At 42.6% G+C, this 15,395-nt stretch overlaps 1 protein-coding gene and 1 long non-coding RNA gene across 6 annotated transcripts in view; one reads left to right on the top strand and one right to left on the bottom strand.

Moving 5' to 3' along the window:
- The window catches only part of pacrg (PARK2 co-regulated), a 279,295-nt gene that overhangs the window by 213,512 nt on the left and 50,388 nt on the right, over positions 1-15,395 (bottom strand). The window lies entirely within an intron of this gene.
- LOC140453441 (uncharacterized) overlaps positions 1-15,395 on the top strand; it is a 49,922-nt gene that overhangs the window by 541 nt on the left and 33,986 nt on the right. For both annotated transcript variants that reach the window (XR_011952386.1, XR_011952385.1), the window contains exon 2: positions 9,147-9,231. This is a non-coding gene — a long non-coding RNA (uncharacterized lncRNA). The remainder of the gene's footprint in view (positions 1-9,146; positions 9,232-15,395) is intronic.

Genomic DNA, 15,395 nt, shown 5'->3' with positions numbered 1-15,395 from the left:
GAGTCATAGAGATGTACAGCATGGAAACAGACCCTTCGGACCAACTCATCCATGCCAACCAGATATCCCAAACCAAATCTAGTCCCACCTGCCAGCACCCAGCCCATATACCTCTAAACTCTTCCTATTCATATATCCATCCAGATGCCTTTTAAGTTGTACTAGCCTCCATCACTTCCTCTGGCAGCTCATTCCATACACGTACCACCCTCTACGTGAAAATGTTGCCCCTTAGCTCTCTTTTATATCTTTACTCTCTCACCCTAAACCTATGCTCTCTAGTTCCGGACTCCTCCAATCCAGGGAAAAGACTTTGTCTATTTATCCTAACCATGCCCCTCATGATTTTATAACCTCTATAAGGTCATCCCTCAGCCTCTGACACTCCAGGGAAAACAGCCCCAGCCCGTTCAGCCTCTCCCAAAAGCTCAAATCCTCCAACCCTGGCAACATCCTTGTAAATCTTTTCTGAATCCTTTCAAGTTTCACAACATCTTTCTGATAGGAAGGAGACCAGAATTGCATGCAATATTCCAACAGTGGCCTAACCAATGTCCTGTACAGCTGCAATATGACCTCCCAACTCCTGTACTCAATACTCTGACCAATAAAGGAAAGCATACCAAATGCCGCCTTCACTATCCTATCTACTTGCGACTCAATTTTCAAGGAGTTATGAACCTGCACTCCAAGGTCTCTGTTCAGCAACACTCCCCAGGACCTTACCATTAAGAGGCATTTGGATGTGAATAGGAAGGGTTTAGAGGGATATGGGCCGAGTGCTGGCAGGTGGGACTAGATTGGGTTGGGATATCTGGTCGGCATGGCCAGGTTGGACTGAAGGGTTTGTTTCCATGTATACATTGCTATGATCTAGGTGTATAAATCCTGCCCTGCTTTGTTTTTCCAAAATGCAACACCTTGTATTTATTTAAATTAAACTCCATCTGCTACCCCTCAGCCCATTGCCCCATCTGATCAAGATCCCGTTGTAATCTGAGGTAACTTTCTTCTCTGCCCACTACACCTCTAATTTTGGTGTCATCTGCAAACTTACTAACTATACTTCTTATGCTCATATCCTAACCATTTATATAAATGATGAAAAGTACTGGACCCAGAAAGGTACCCGATATCGCCCGGCCAGATCTTGAAGCCGAATGGACTCTAGTATAGGGTAGGATTCCCGCAACCCAGCATGGACCCTGGCACAGGTGCTAAATATTATGGGAGGGAAAGAGAGAAGAAAACTTCTTGAGGGTATATTGGTGGCATGGGTGATATCTCGCTGTATATAAAGTCTGATATTTCTTCAGACATGTTCAGAGTGCTACTATCTTTATTCATTTATGTCTCTGTGCTGATAGTTCATAGCTGTTCCTTATGATTAGAATTCCTTTATTTGTAGTAAATAGTAGTTCTTGTTAAGTGCTGAACCTGGTCAGTGTTTTGTATTAATGTGTTTTCACCATACAGGCATGTCTGGAGCACGCTTTGATTCAGTCATTAGATTGTGTATTGACCCTGTGAATAGTGAGTGTTCAGAATGAGCTCACCTTCTCAATGGGTCACAAATTCCTGTGAGGAGTTCTCAAGGATTTGTATCCAATAGGCAAGAGTGTATGGAAGAGTGTTAGGTTAGCATTGTGCCAACTCCAAATAAAAGGGAACAAACTAAAGAAATGTGACTAAGTGAAAAAATGGTGGTTCACTTTGTAAAAGACCATTAACGTCTACCCCTGGGTGTGATAACCAAGAGACGTTTGTTCCTAAACTAGCCAAATACTTGGAGTACCAGCCTGCATGTCCTTCCAATTCACACCAATGGCAGGCAGTATGAGTGGGTTAGCCACATGATTGAGAGAATTGGAGTCTTGACCATCATTATCCATGGCTCCAGACTACAGCATCTGTATCAAAGTTAATGTTGCCATTGCAACTCAGATTCTCTGAATGAACTGTAACACAATGCCATCACCACAGTTATTAATAGGATCTGACTATTTGACTCACTGACCTCCCCCATGAGTCTATACATTAAAGGTTTATTATCATTCCTGACAGAATTTGAGAACATTATTCCCTTGCCAGACTATTTCCCCTTTGTCTGTCATGCCAGCCGGCAGCAAAATTGACTCAGAATGAAAACGTCTTGGGTTGAGGTCTCATCTCAGAGACTTGAACACACCCAGGCTGAATTTTCCGTGCAGTACTGAGGGAATATTGGAAAAATCATAAAACCCTAAATGTTGACAACATGGTTGTTTACCAAAGTTCTTCCTGACATTATCTCAATGAGGTGCACTTGCTGAGTCTTCATTACCCACACCCTGCAGTCCTGCCTCCCCTACTCTGTCCAACCAAACACCATTCTAAGCTCATCGCAGCTGGCCATCTTTTGTTAAAAATCATAGATTGCCTCCAGCACAGGAGGCCATATGTGCCTACATGTCAGGTCTGGCCCTCTTTAAGGGCAGTTCATCTTATTTCATTGATCAGCTTTCTCCCTGTAGCTTTCATATCAGATCACAATCCAATGACCTCCTGAATGTTTCAGCTGAATCTGCCTTCATCGTGCTCTCAGGCAGCAGATTCCAGATGAAATGAGGGAAATGATTTTATTATCCATTTGGTGGAGAAATTAGTTTTTCACTGTATTTAGGTCACATAGTTGAAGACTCCATTGCTTGGTCAGACAGTCCGGATGATATTGTGCATCAGGATAAGCAGCTGCTGGACAGTGGATGAGCTCAGCCAAGTTGGTTAGTGCATCAGGTTGACCCTCACAGCAGGAGCTTAATTCCTGGTCCTTCTAAAGTCACTGCAAAGACCCTGCTTTTGCAATGCTGCCCTTTCCTTAAAGTGTGGCGACCCTCAGGTTAGACTCAGCACCAATTTTCCCCCTTGACTGTAAGAGGGGTCTGTGCTGATTTTCTCCTTCAGCTGCAAAGTGCACAAGGCCTGACTGAATTTACCAGGCCACCCCTGCAGAGATGAATGATGCTTGATGCCCAACCATTTCTGCAAGCAATTCATTTAAAACAGGTCACCAGCCGAGCAAACTGCAGGCACTAACTTGCAATCTTTGCTCTTTGGCACACCATGATGGTATGTGGCAGTGAAATGTCACAGAGACAGTTTACAGCAAGTTCACAAAAGATGTCGGCCCTCACGCAGCCTACCTCCCCCCTGCCTCACCTCGAGACTAAAATAACAAAAAGATCAGCAAGTTTATTCAGTGAGTGGCTGACCTATAATAACAAGATAGTCCCTGAGTTCAAACTTTGTGCTTAGTTTAATCTTATGAATCACACAACTCGGGAGGGAATACCCAAGGCTGGGCCAAGGAGAACAGAGATAAATGAAAAGACTTGCGTTTATATAGCAGCTTTCCTGACTTCAGGACTTCTCAAAACCCTCGTGGCCAATGAAGTGTTTTCGAATTGTACCCCCCGTCCTAAGGTGGGAAAGATGGCAGCCAAATAGCACTCCACAAGATTCTACAGAAAAGCAATGATTGGTATCACATGCAAGTCATTTTTAAAAATTCATTTATGAAATGTGAGCATCACTAATTGGGCCAGAATTTATTGCTAATCTTTAATTGTTTTTACAGTCCATGTGCTGCACAGACACTACTGTTAGGATTTTGACCCAGCAACGCTAAGGTACAATGACATATTTCAAAGTCAGGTTGGTGCATGGTTTGAAGGGGAATCTGCACCTGTTGCGATTGTTCTTCTAGATTACTCTTTGGAGGGTCAGTGTGGACTTGTTGGTCTGAAGGGCCTATTTCCACACCATAAGGATTCTATGATTCTAGATGTTAAAGCTGTAGTTCTAGAAGGTGCTGTTGAAAGACCCTGGGTGTGTTATTGTAGATCGTACACACAACTGCTGCTCTGTGTCAGTGGTGCAGTGGTGCAGTGGTCAATGTTGAAGGTTTCGGATGGAGTGCCAGTCAAGTGATCTTTTGTTCGGGATGGTGTCAACCTTTTTGAGTGTATTGGAGCTGAACTTATCCAAGCATGTGGAGAGCATCCAATCAGAGTCTTGACTTGTTCCTTTCTTACACCTCACTGGGGTAGCATACTGAAAATCAATACTGCTATTCCAAAGATAATATATAAATAAATAATTTTATCAAAGTATGTAAAGTCCCCAATTTACCCGCCAAGTAAACCCAGATTAATGTACCAGATTCCTGCACTTTAAAAGAATTTCTATTAATTTAAAAATGAATAGATTCTAACTACAGAGAAATGACTATGAACTGTTGATATATAAATCTATGAGTTAAAACACCAACTCCCTTTGAAAACAACCTTACATACATATAAAGACAGAGACCTACAGATTTTTCAAAAATTGTGTTATGGATGGAGGGAAAAAAATAGTTCAATGATTCCAATCCACAGGGTTCACTAAAATGATCATGGAATCACACAAACTGAACAGTGTAAAAACAGGCCGTTTGGCCCATTGAGTCCACACTGACCCTCTAAAAGGCATCCCACCCATTATTCTGCATTTCCCATGGCTAATCCACTTAGCCCGCATATCCCTGGATGCCGGGCAATTTAGAATGGCTAATCCATCTAATCTGCACATTTTTGGACTGTGGGAGGAAACCAGAGTACCTGGAGGAAACCCACACAGATACGGGAGAACATGCAAACTCTACACCGACAGTCACTAGAGGCTGGAATCAAACCCAGGTCCTTGCTACTGTGAGGCAGCCATGCTAATCACTGAGCCACTGTCCCAACCCTTCAGCTTGCCAGAATTTTCTGTTCTTTAATCCCTCTCCTCTGGGTTCTTTTTCGGTTTTTTGAAGGAGGCAAGGTGATTGGTACAGTAATGGCAAACTCTCTAAGTTCCTGGTCAAAGGTCACACCTTACAGCAACTGATAAGGGAAAAGAAATGCTCCTTTTTCAGGCTTAAGGTAATTTACTGGAGAAAAGGACACACACACACCATCTGATCTTTAAGGAGTGTGAGAGCTTCTACCAGTATCATGCGCACCAATGAGCTGTTCAGCTACCCATCAGCCAATCAGATAGTAGTTGCCATATGGATGGTCATTGTCGTACACAACTGGTCACAAGTCCACCATCCAATCAGAAACGTGTTGCTAGCCAAATCTCACTTTGTATGTGCCTGCTGGTGCTAGCTGACCTACAAACAGCCTCCCCTTTCTGCTTGAACAAAGCAGCAATGTAAACATGACATAAAATGAGTTAAAACAACTTCTTAAAATTCCTTCCATAATCCTTGGTTTTAAAACAGTCCTTTACTTATACCAAGACTTTTTTTAAAAAAATGGTCTTTATGTAGATGGTGGACAGTCTTCAGGGGATTGAGGATAAATATTGGCTAAGTCACGGAACAACATTTATGCTTCAAATTGGGATCTTTAAGATATGTTTGAAAGAGAAAACTCGCCTTAGTATACAGAGTTGCCCAATAGAAATCTTCTACAAAAGTGTAGCACTCCATTGCTAAAGCATCAGCTTTCTCGACTCAAGTCTCTGGACTAGGATTTGAATCCATAGCTTTCCAAATCAGAAACGAGTGCAAACTGTAAGCCGTGGTAGCAGGATAAGTCTGTTCCACTTGCAGAACGCATGGAATTGGCCAGACGTTCTGCTACTGACCATTGCCCATTAACTGCTTGGCGTAGTGTCTACAAATTCAGGATGAGGATAAGGGCTGTAGAATATGCTTGGGTTGAAGAGTCTACTAGTGCTCAGCATCACGGCTAATGTGTGAATAATGAGCACGTCGGCGTGGTACTAAAACTATACCTCATCAAGAAGGCAACACTTTCTGGAGAGATGGGGAAACGAAAAGATCTCAAAGTAAATAAAGAAAGTCACTGAATTATTTCTGCCTCTGTCACACACAGTGTACCGCACACACTGCTCTGCTGATAAAGGATGCAATTTAAAACTAGCATGGCTCATTTCTTCTCAATCCTTCCTATGCTTACTGGCATAAAATGATTGACCTGTGTGAAAAAAGAAGTTTTGAAAACATTATATTTATTAATATTAAAGCATGGGTTTTATTTTATTTATAGAGTAATGCTTGTGCTGATCTGAGCACACAAGACCATAACTTGATGCTGGGAACATATTTCAGGGAACTGACTGAGGAGGAAGCATGTTTATTTCTTTACAATTGATTTGCTTACCATATGAACGCAGGTTGTTCCCTGCAGCTTCCAATCTCTGAAGACCGATGAAAAGTGAAATCTGCACAGTCCAATCATTAACAAAACGTGACTGGCACTATTTTTGGGCTTAATTGTATCTTTTGAAAATGAAAGCAAGCTTTTAAAGAAGCTAATTGGGATGTCTGAAGTGAAGGGTGAAGATATTGTATACTGCAGCCTTAGATTTGCACTCCACCTTCACCCGAAGGGAAGTCCAGAAGTCACTCACATTTTTATAAAAGATGTAATTGAATAAAGAACACCGAGTTCTTTGATTCATGTCATTCTTTATCAGTGTAAGCAATCATTAAATACAAACTTTTCTCCGGATGGCTGTTACAACAGACAGGCAGAGCTGGAGAAATATGACAGGATTAGTGAGCAAGATTACTCTGACCAAGGCAGCGTCATCTGTCTTGTCTTGTGGACAAGAGGAAACAAGGCAGTCTGACAAGTGTTTGAGGGCATTAAGGTCACAGCATCTGTTGGAAACAGGAGACTGCACAGGCGCCTTGCAGTTTGAGGGCAGTGCAAACATTGGGAAGGATTGCAGCATCTGTGAGCAATGAACAAAGCAGAGGTCCAATGTTACGGCTATGTCACCAAATGGGAATGACCTCTTTGGGAATACTGAAGAATTTTCAAACACTAAACTTCTAGCTCTCAAACCTTTTTGGTTTGTTGAATCTATTTTCAAATGGACTAACAATGAAAGACTGTGCTCCTCCATTTAAAGTGTTAATATCCTATACAAATTACATGAAATTGTTACATGAAAAGAATGTTTTAATACTGCTTTAAGCAAAGCAGGTGTTTTTTTTTAATTCATTCATGGGATGAGGGCATCGCTGGCTGGGCAGCATTTATTGCCAATCCTTAATTGCCCAGAGGACAGCTATGAGTCAACCACATTGTGTCTGGAGTCACATGTAACCCAGACCAGGTAAGGATGGCATTTTCCTTCACTAGAGGATATTTATGAGCTAGATGGGTTTTTCCTGACAATCAACAATGGATTCGTGGTCATCATTAGACTTCTTAATTCCAAATTTTTCCTTTTATTTAATTCAAATTCCACATTCTGCCATGGCAAGATTTGAACCTAGGTCCCTGGAACATTATCTGGGTTTCTGGATTAACAGGTCCAGCAATAATACCACTAAGCCATTGCTTGTTTACTTATGGATGTTTATTTATGGATTGTTTACAAATGCAGTGAACTTGGTGCCGTTCCTGGTGACCCCCCATGTGATCTTTCCACTCCAAATGGGACAACTTACCCACTCTACACTACACACACGTCTCCACTTGCACTACTCCTCTGCCATCCAGCCCACACCGCGCCAGCCCAGGCTCACCCACTACTATTATACCATGTGGGCCCTGCAAAAATATTTCGACGGACCCTCCCTTTGAGCAGTGCTGCTGCAGACCACTGTAGAATCATTCAGTCGAATGAGCAGCATCACCCTCAGATTTTGTCTTTTTAGCCATTTAGGTGTGTGATATTAACAAAATCATCGATTCATAGAGATGTACAGCACAGAAACAGACCCTTCGGTCCAACTTGCCGATCAGATATCCTAAATTAATCTAGCCCTGTGTGTAAGCATTTGACCCATGGCCCTCTAAACTCTTCCTATTCATATACCCATCCAGATGCCTTTTTAAATGTTGTAATTGGACCAGACTCCACCACTTCCTGTGGCAGCTCATTCACACAGAGTGTGGTGCCTGTATGGAAAAAGTTGCCCCTTAGGTCCCTTTTATATCTTTCCCCTTTCACCCTAAACCTATGCCCTCTAGTTCTGGACGCCCCAAACTCAGAGAAAAGACCTTGTCTATTTATCCCATCCATGCCCCTCATGATTTTATAAACTTCTCTAAGGTCACCCCTCAGTCTCCGACGCTCCAGGAAAAATACCCCCAGCCTGTTCAACCTCTCCCTGTAGCACAAATTCTCCAACCCTGGCAACATCCTTGTAAATCTTTGCTGAACCTTTTGAAGTTTCACAACGTACTTCTTCTAGAAAGGAGACCAGAAATGACGAGGAGGAGAATGCCACGCCAGGAAACTTAGAATTCGAGCTGCTAAAAATCCTACACCCAAATCCCAACAGCCACAGGGCTGCAACAGGTAAACACCAAGTATCTCGCCAGCAATATAACCTGACCTTTGATGAATAACACATCTTTAGAGTACTTGATGAAAATGTTGGTGCATTACAGTAGTTAAAAATCACACAACACCACCTGATAAAGGAGCAGTGCTCCGAAAGCTAGTACTTCCAATTAAACCTGCTGGACTATAACCTGGTGTTGTGTGATTTTTAACTTTGTCCATCCCAGTCCAACACCAGCATCTCCATATCATCACTAATACAGTAGTGTATTTAGTCACAACAACACAGTGTGTTCCCCGCCAGCCTGTTTGTCAAGGTATTACATTGTCGCACTCCCTTTGTTACTCATGTATAGTCTACAAAGCAGACAAAAGTGCAAAGACATTCTGTTTTGGTTATCCAATAGTTTCAAGACAAAGAAAAGTCCCAGCCATCTGAGTAGATTTTGACGATAGAAATGTCACCTTTATCTCCCCATTAGGAGAAAAACAACTCTGGGCAGCTTCATGAAGTGCAGCTAAAGCCATTTAAAAACAGAGTCTCGGCACCTTTGCTCAGAAAAGAAATCCATCTCCCATTCTCCCCCACTCTGGATTATAAACAGTGATAGTTTTACATAAAGATTACAGATATCACAACTTTCCAAACAGAATCACTTTGGAAAGGTTTCGAAACAATTACACTGCTCTCAGCACAAAACATATTTTCATTGCCTATTGATTGTTCAGTTCAATCCATCAGCCTTTGAATGATTCCTTTTCCTACATCACTTTCTCAACTAATTGATTTTTCTTTTATTACACAGAACACTGCTTCCAAATCCAGTATCGTTCGCAGCAGACAGCATCAACGCTGCTGAGCCAAGACTTTTTCAGGTTTTGTTAACAAAGGTGGGTTTAACTGACTGTTGATATAACACAATATCCAGCAAAAACAAGAACCAGTATACCTTTGTATCTCAGCATGATGGCATATACCTGCCATTATTATAATACACGGAAATTGTTGGATTAAAGAATTGCATTGCAACAAGTTACTTTTGAAGGGTCAATATAAAGGGGACACAAGTTTACAGCAGGAGATTTAGAAGGGATTGAGAAATTTGTTTTTCACCCAGAAGCTGGTGAGAAATCTGGAATGCTCTGGCTGGGATGGTGCTTGAAGTGAGAAATATGAGGAATGTTTCAATGAACATCTCTGGGACACACACCAACCAACCCCACTGCCTTGCAGCCAAACACTTCGACTGCCCTTCCCACTCCGCCAAGGACATGCAAGACCTGGGCCGCCTCCACCACCCGATTCTAGCCACCTGACGCCTGGAGGACGAACACTTCATTTTCCACCTTGGGACCCTCCAACCACACGGGATCAAGGTTGATTTCATTAGTTCCCTCATCTCCCTTCCCCCCACCGTATCCCAGATTCAACTCTTCAACTCAGCAGCACCCTCTCGAACTATCCTACCTGTCCGTCTTTCCCACCTATCCACTCTATCTTCCATTCCAACCTATGACCATCATCCCCCAAATTCATCTACCTATTGCATTTCCAGCTACTTTCCCCCGAGTCCCAACCCCCTCCAATTTACCTCTCAGCCCCCTTGGGCCTCCCCCACATTCCTGATGAAGAGCTTATGCTCAAAATCTCAACTCTCCTGCTCCTCAGATGCTGCCTGACCTCTGTGCTTTTCCTGCAGTACACATTTTGAATCTGATCTCCAGCATCTGCAGTCCTCACTTTCTCCGAAGTGAGAAACCTCAATCTTGGAAAAAGTACTTGGATGAGCATTTGAAATGTCATTGTATTCAAGGCTATGGGCCAAATGCTGGAAATTAAGACCAGCGTGGATTCAGAGTAGTTTTGCCGGTATGGACTTGATGGTTCTATGATTTGTATCACAACCATTCCATGGGAATAGAGTCATAGAGTCATAGAGATGTACAGCATGGAAACAGACCCTTTAGTCCAACCCGTTCATGCCAACCAGATATTCCAATCCAGTCTAGTCCCACCTGCCAGCACCCGGCCCATATCCCTCCAAACCCTTCCTATTCATATACCCATCCAAATGCCTCTTAAATGTTGCAATTATACCAGCCTCCACCACTTCCTCTGGCAACTCATTCCATACACGTACCATCCTCTGTGTGAAAAGGTTGCCCCTTAGGTCTCTTTTATATCTTTCCCCTCTCATCCTAAACCTATGCCCTGTAGGTCTGGACTCCCCAAACCCAGGGAAAAGACTTTGTCTATTTATCCTATCCATGCCCCTCATAATTTTGTAAACCTCTATAAGGTCACCCCTCCGACGCTCCAGGGAAAACAGCCCCAGCCTGTTCAGCCTCTCCCTATAACTCCAACCCTGACAACATCCTTGTAAATCTTTTCTGAATTTTCTGAATCCTTTCAAGTTTCACAACATCTTTCTGATAGGAAGGAGATCAGAATTGCACGCAATATTCCAACAGTGGCCTAACTAATGTCCTGTACAGCTGCAACATGACCTCCCAACTCCTGTACTCAATATTCTGACCAATAAAAGAAAGCATACCAAACGCTTTCTTTACTCTCCTATCTACCTGCAACTCCACTTTCAAGGAGCTATGAACCTGCACTCCAAGGTCTCTTTGTTCAACAACACTCCCTAGGACCTTACTATTAAGTGTATAAGTCCTGCTAAGATCCTAAAAAGATTCAAAACTCTTAGCATTGACCCTTTCGTAATCACAGCACTTACTGAACAATTCCAAGAGTGCCAAGCATTGTGCTAACAACCAAGTTAAGACTCCTAATGGTGCTCACTGGAAGCTGCATAAATTCATAAGCAAGACCCTGTCCTCTGAAAACAGGAAGAACATGTCGAGGCTTTGAGCCTTCTTCATAACAGTAGTTAGAGCTGAGAGAACAACTCCTTCCTGCCACATTCCCCACGCCAATGGCTTGGCCAGAGTTAGCTTCTATTTTCTAATTTAAACAGAAGGTATCTGTTCCCTGGTGCATTCTCCATGCAATACCATGATTAATCAGAGGCTATTTAATAAGCAATCAGCACTCTTCTTTTTTCTTCATGCAGTATATATTATTATTCCCTTTGAAATTTGGCCTTCTTACATCTATTCTGATAGATGTAAAGCAAAGTTTTGAGGGCACATCTTTTCTATCAGCAACGTTCAAGTTCTGTTTTCCTCAGCGACTTTAAGAAAATCTAGCGATGGTAGCTCTTGGCCTCCCATTGAGAAAGATTTGTGGAAATGCTGCTGACGTTATTACAGATTCTGATATCCCTAATAGGCAGAGTTGCTACTGGTTTGCCATGGTTGCACCTCCAATCAAGGAATTATCTTTCAGGATTTTCCAACATTGCAGTTTGGTGGATTGATTTCCCTTGCATAATTTTTGAGCATTGACATTTGGCTTTTGCTGATTTAAGGGAACCATCATTCTCATGTTGTAGGATATTGACAGCACTTGCAGATGGAGAATCACAGAAGGGAAACAGTCTGAATGATTACTTGTTAAGACATTAACCCATGAATCTCAGTTTCTCTCTTCTGTTTTAGAGCACCTTTTACTCTAAGGATATGTTTTATATCAGAGGTCAGATTGTGAATCTGTCTCTCTGTCTCTCTCTGTCTCTCTGTCTCATGTCTTCTTCAGTGATTTATCTAATAATTTCTCTCTCCTGCTCATGCCTTTTTAAAATAAGATTTTTACTTTCGAAGGAAATGGAATTGATCCCTTTTGACTCAAGCACCAAGTCACTAAATCCTGGTTTAAAAAAGGCGAAGACTTAATTGCGTTTGTTTTAATCACCATTAAAAAATACTGGAATGCTACAGTTAATGCATGAAAGGCAAGCTGGAAGACAAATCTTAAAAATTACAAATGCTCTGAGGAGTGATACCTTATGTGGAGATGATGTCACAAGCAGGTTTTCACTAAGAAAGCATTTCCTTTATATTATTTTATACAAAGCGGCAGCAATCTATCCAAAGTAGATGAAGGCAAGCTGCGAGGTTAATCCCAAGACGTCAGGTTTCCATCAGAGATGATGCATATCGACTAGTTGCCTCAAGGTACTCAAAGGTTTCAGTTCAAGCAGCATTATCTCAGCTCTGTCTAAATGTAGTTGATGAATTGCCTCGATTACTGTGTTGTTGTCACTAAATACACTGCTGTATTAGGTAATGCAGTGCACCAACATTTTGATCAAGTACCTTTTACTGTAAAGATATGTTATACATCAGAGGTCAGATTGTGAATCTCTCTCTCTCTGTCTCTCTCGTGTGAATATGTGTGATCTTCTTCAGTGATTTATCTAACCATTTTCCTCATTCAAAGCCTGCATGAGACATAAGCCAGGTCACAATCCATGAGATGAGAGAGAATGTTGCTACTGCTGTTAATAGTTTTCTTGTCACTGCTAATTTTTGACTGCCAAGGCAGAGTTGGAGTAAACTAAGGGAATGACAGCCTCACAAATCTGTTTGTGTGGCACGGTCGCTCAGTGGTTAGCACTGCTGCCTCACAGTGCTAGAGACCTGGTTCAATTCCTGCCTCGGGCGACTGTGAAATTTGCATGTTCTCCCTGTGTTTGTGCAGGTTTCCTCCCACAATACAAAGATATGCAGGTTAAGTGGATTGGCCATGCTAAATTGCCCATGGTGTGAGGTGCATTAGTCAGAGGGAAATCGATCTGGGTGGGTTACCCTTTGAAGGGTCAGTGTGGACTTGTTGGGCCGAATGGCCTGTTTCCATACTGTAAATGATTTAATCGAAAGAAATAAATTATCTACAATACATATGGACCGCTGGTGAAAGGAAAAGGACACTTAGTAGCTTGATATAGATGTCCAGTTACAATTGTCCAATGGAAATATTTCCTCAGAGCTGAAACTGTGTTGCTGGAAAAGCGCAGCAGGTCAGGCAGCATCCAAGGAGCAGGAGAATCGACGTTTTGGGCATGAGCCCTTCTTCAGGAAAGGGTTCATGAAAGGGCTTTCCTGAAGAAGGGCTGATGCCCGAAACGTCGATTCTCCTGTTTCTTGGATGCTGCCTGACCTGCTGCGCTTTTCCAGCAACACATTTTTCAGCTCTGATCTCCAGCATCTGCAGCCCTCACTTTCTCTTAAATATTTTCTCAGGTCAATCGACACTGATTAAACAATAAGGCCAAATGGAAACAGAATACAGACAAGTACATACGAGAGAAAAGAAAATCTAAACAGCAACCCATTCGAACACAAAAATGTTTAAAAATATATTGCATATAATAAATTTAGAAAACCATAGTTTTGGAGTTACTGCTTTCAAATTACCAAGAAAATGTTGCAGACAGCAAGAAATACATTATTTTGTGTGTTTCAGTGAATATTAAGAGGGTGTGGCCAGGCTCTGTAACAAAGTTTCACCAGATACTTTTTTTTTAGATTAGATTACTTACAGTGTGGAAACAGGCCCTTCGGCCCAACAAGTCCACACTGCCCCGCCGAAGCGCAACCCACCCATACCCCTACATTTACCCCTTACCTAACACTACGGGCAATTTAGCATGGCCAATTCACCTAACCTGCATATCTTTGGACTGTGGGAGGAAACCAGAGCACCTGGAGGAAACCCACGCAGACACGAGGAGAATGTGCAAACTCCACAAAGTCAGTCACCTGAGGTGGGAATTGAACCCAGGTCTTCTGTTGTTTAATGAGACAGAAAAAAAAGTGCAAAAATTGGTCTGTGATGTTAAAAGCAAACTATGGTTTTCCAATGCACCTGTCAGGAACCATACTTCCATAGGACAAAACTAATATTTCATGTAAAACTTCTCTGAATAAAGGACACAGTTGCACTATTAGACCATCCCTTTTGTTCCCTTGTCTCGTCCGACCCCCTTCCCTGCCTCTGTACTTCAAAGGGAGAAAGATTTTGATGTATAGAAGATCATTCATTATGACCAAAGGAGACCTCAATACACTTTATGGTCAATCATATCATGTTTTTTCCCAAATATAGTCACTGCTGCAAAAAAACCACAGCAAATTTACATCATCGTCAATGGGATTGTGAGCAAATGATCCATTCTTTAGGGATAAACATTTGCCAAGAATTATTCCACTGCTCTGTGAATAGCACCCTAGAGTGGGATTTTACCCTCCCCCACCTGTCTGAAAGTGAGGAGAGGGGTGGGTGCAGGTAAAATTTAGCACATGGATGTGTCTGAAATGTAATGGGTTTGGCGTGGGTGGGGCAAGTGTGAAAAAGTGTCACTTTTTTTTCTGCCGTGTCCCCACTTCAGGCCCCCATGTCATCACTCTGCTGGGAAGAGGCACACAACTTGCAGCAAGGCCAATATCTTTGTCAGGGCCTGTTATTGTTAGGCAGTGTGGGGTCTTCTCCGCATATGCCTTTTGACCCACCTCTTACCCACCTTCAACCCACCCCACCCAGCCTCTTGAATCCATCCAACAGTATCCCACTCAAACGTTTACTGTGAGTGCCAAATACAGGGACAGCTGTCATGGAGGACTACTTGTAGTTCCAGCAGTGGCTCTTGGTGGTGTTGCTGAGACAACGTAGCTGCCAGCCAATCGGATTGTTCAGCAGCAGTCTGAGATGGGTCTTCATTCCGAGATTGGGACAGACGTTTCACCTTCAAACAATAAAAGCTGCTTCTGGAGTTGGGGGATGTGCAGTCATTGGAATTATGATGGGTTCCCCCAAACTGTTCACTCCAGGGATGGAGGGGAAGGGGGAAGGGTAGGGCTATAATGCCCTGTAAAAGACAGCCTAGTGGATCATTTTCATCCTACTGAAAGGTCAAATGCAGCCTTTGCTTCACATCTCATGGAAAGGCAACAGCAGTACCTCCCTCCCCCAATACTGTACTGGAATACCAGCCGAGAGCTCATTTTCCACATCAACCTGTTCAAGGATGTTATAAAAAACCACTGGAACTGGACGGACCTGAACTCAGGCTTCCTGGTCGTAAGTGGAGGAGAGTACTGTAACAATAGCTCCTCCCCATCCCAAATCTGTTCTTTAAGCTCATGCCTTG

The sequence above is a fragment of the Chiloscyllium punctatum genome, chromosome 27 (genome assembly GCF_047496795.1).
Source record: "Chiloscyllium punctatum isolate Juve2018m chromosome 27, sChiPun1.3, whole genome shotgun sequence".
Lineage (NCBI taxonomy): Eukaryota > Metazoa > Chordata > Chondrichthyes > Orectolobiformes > Hemiscylliidae > Chiloscyllium > Chiloscyllium punctatum.
This window is presented reverse-complemented; position numbering and strand designations above follow the sequence as displayed.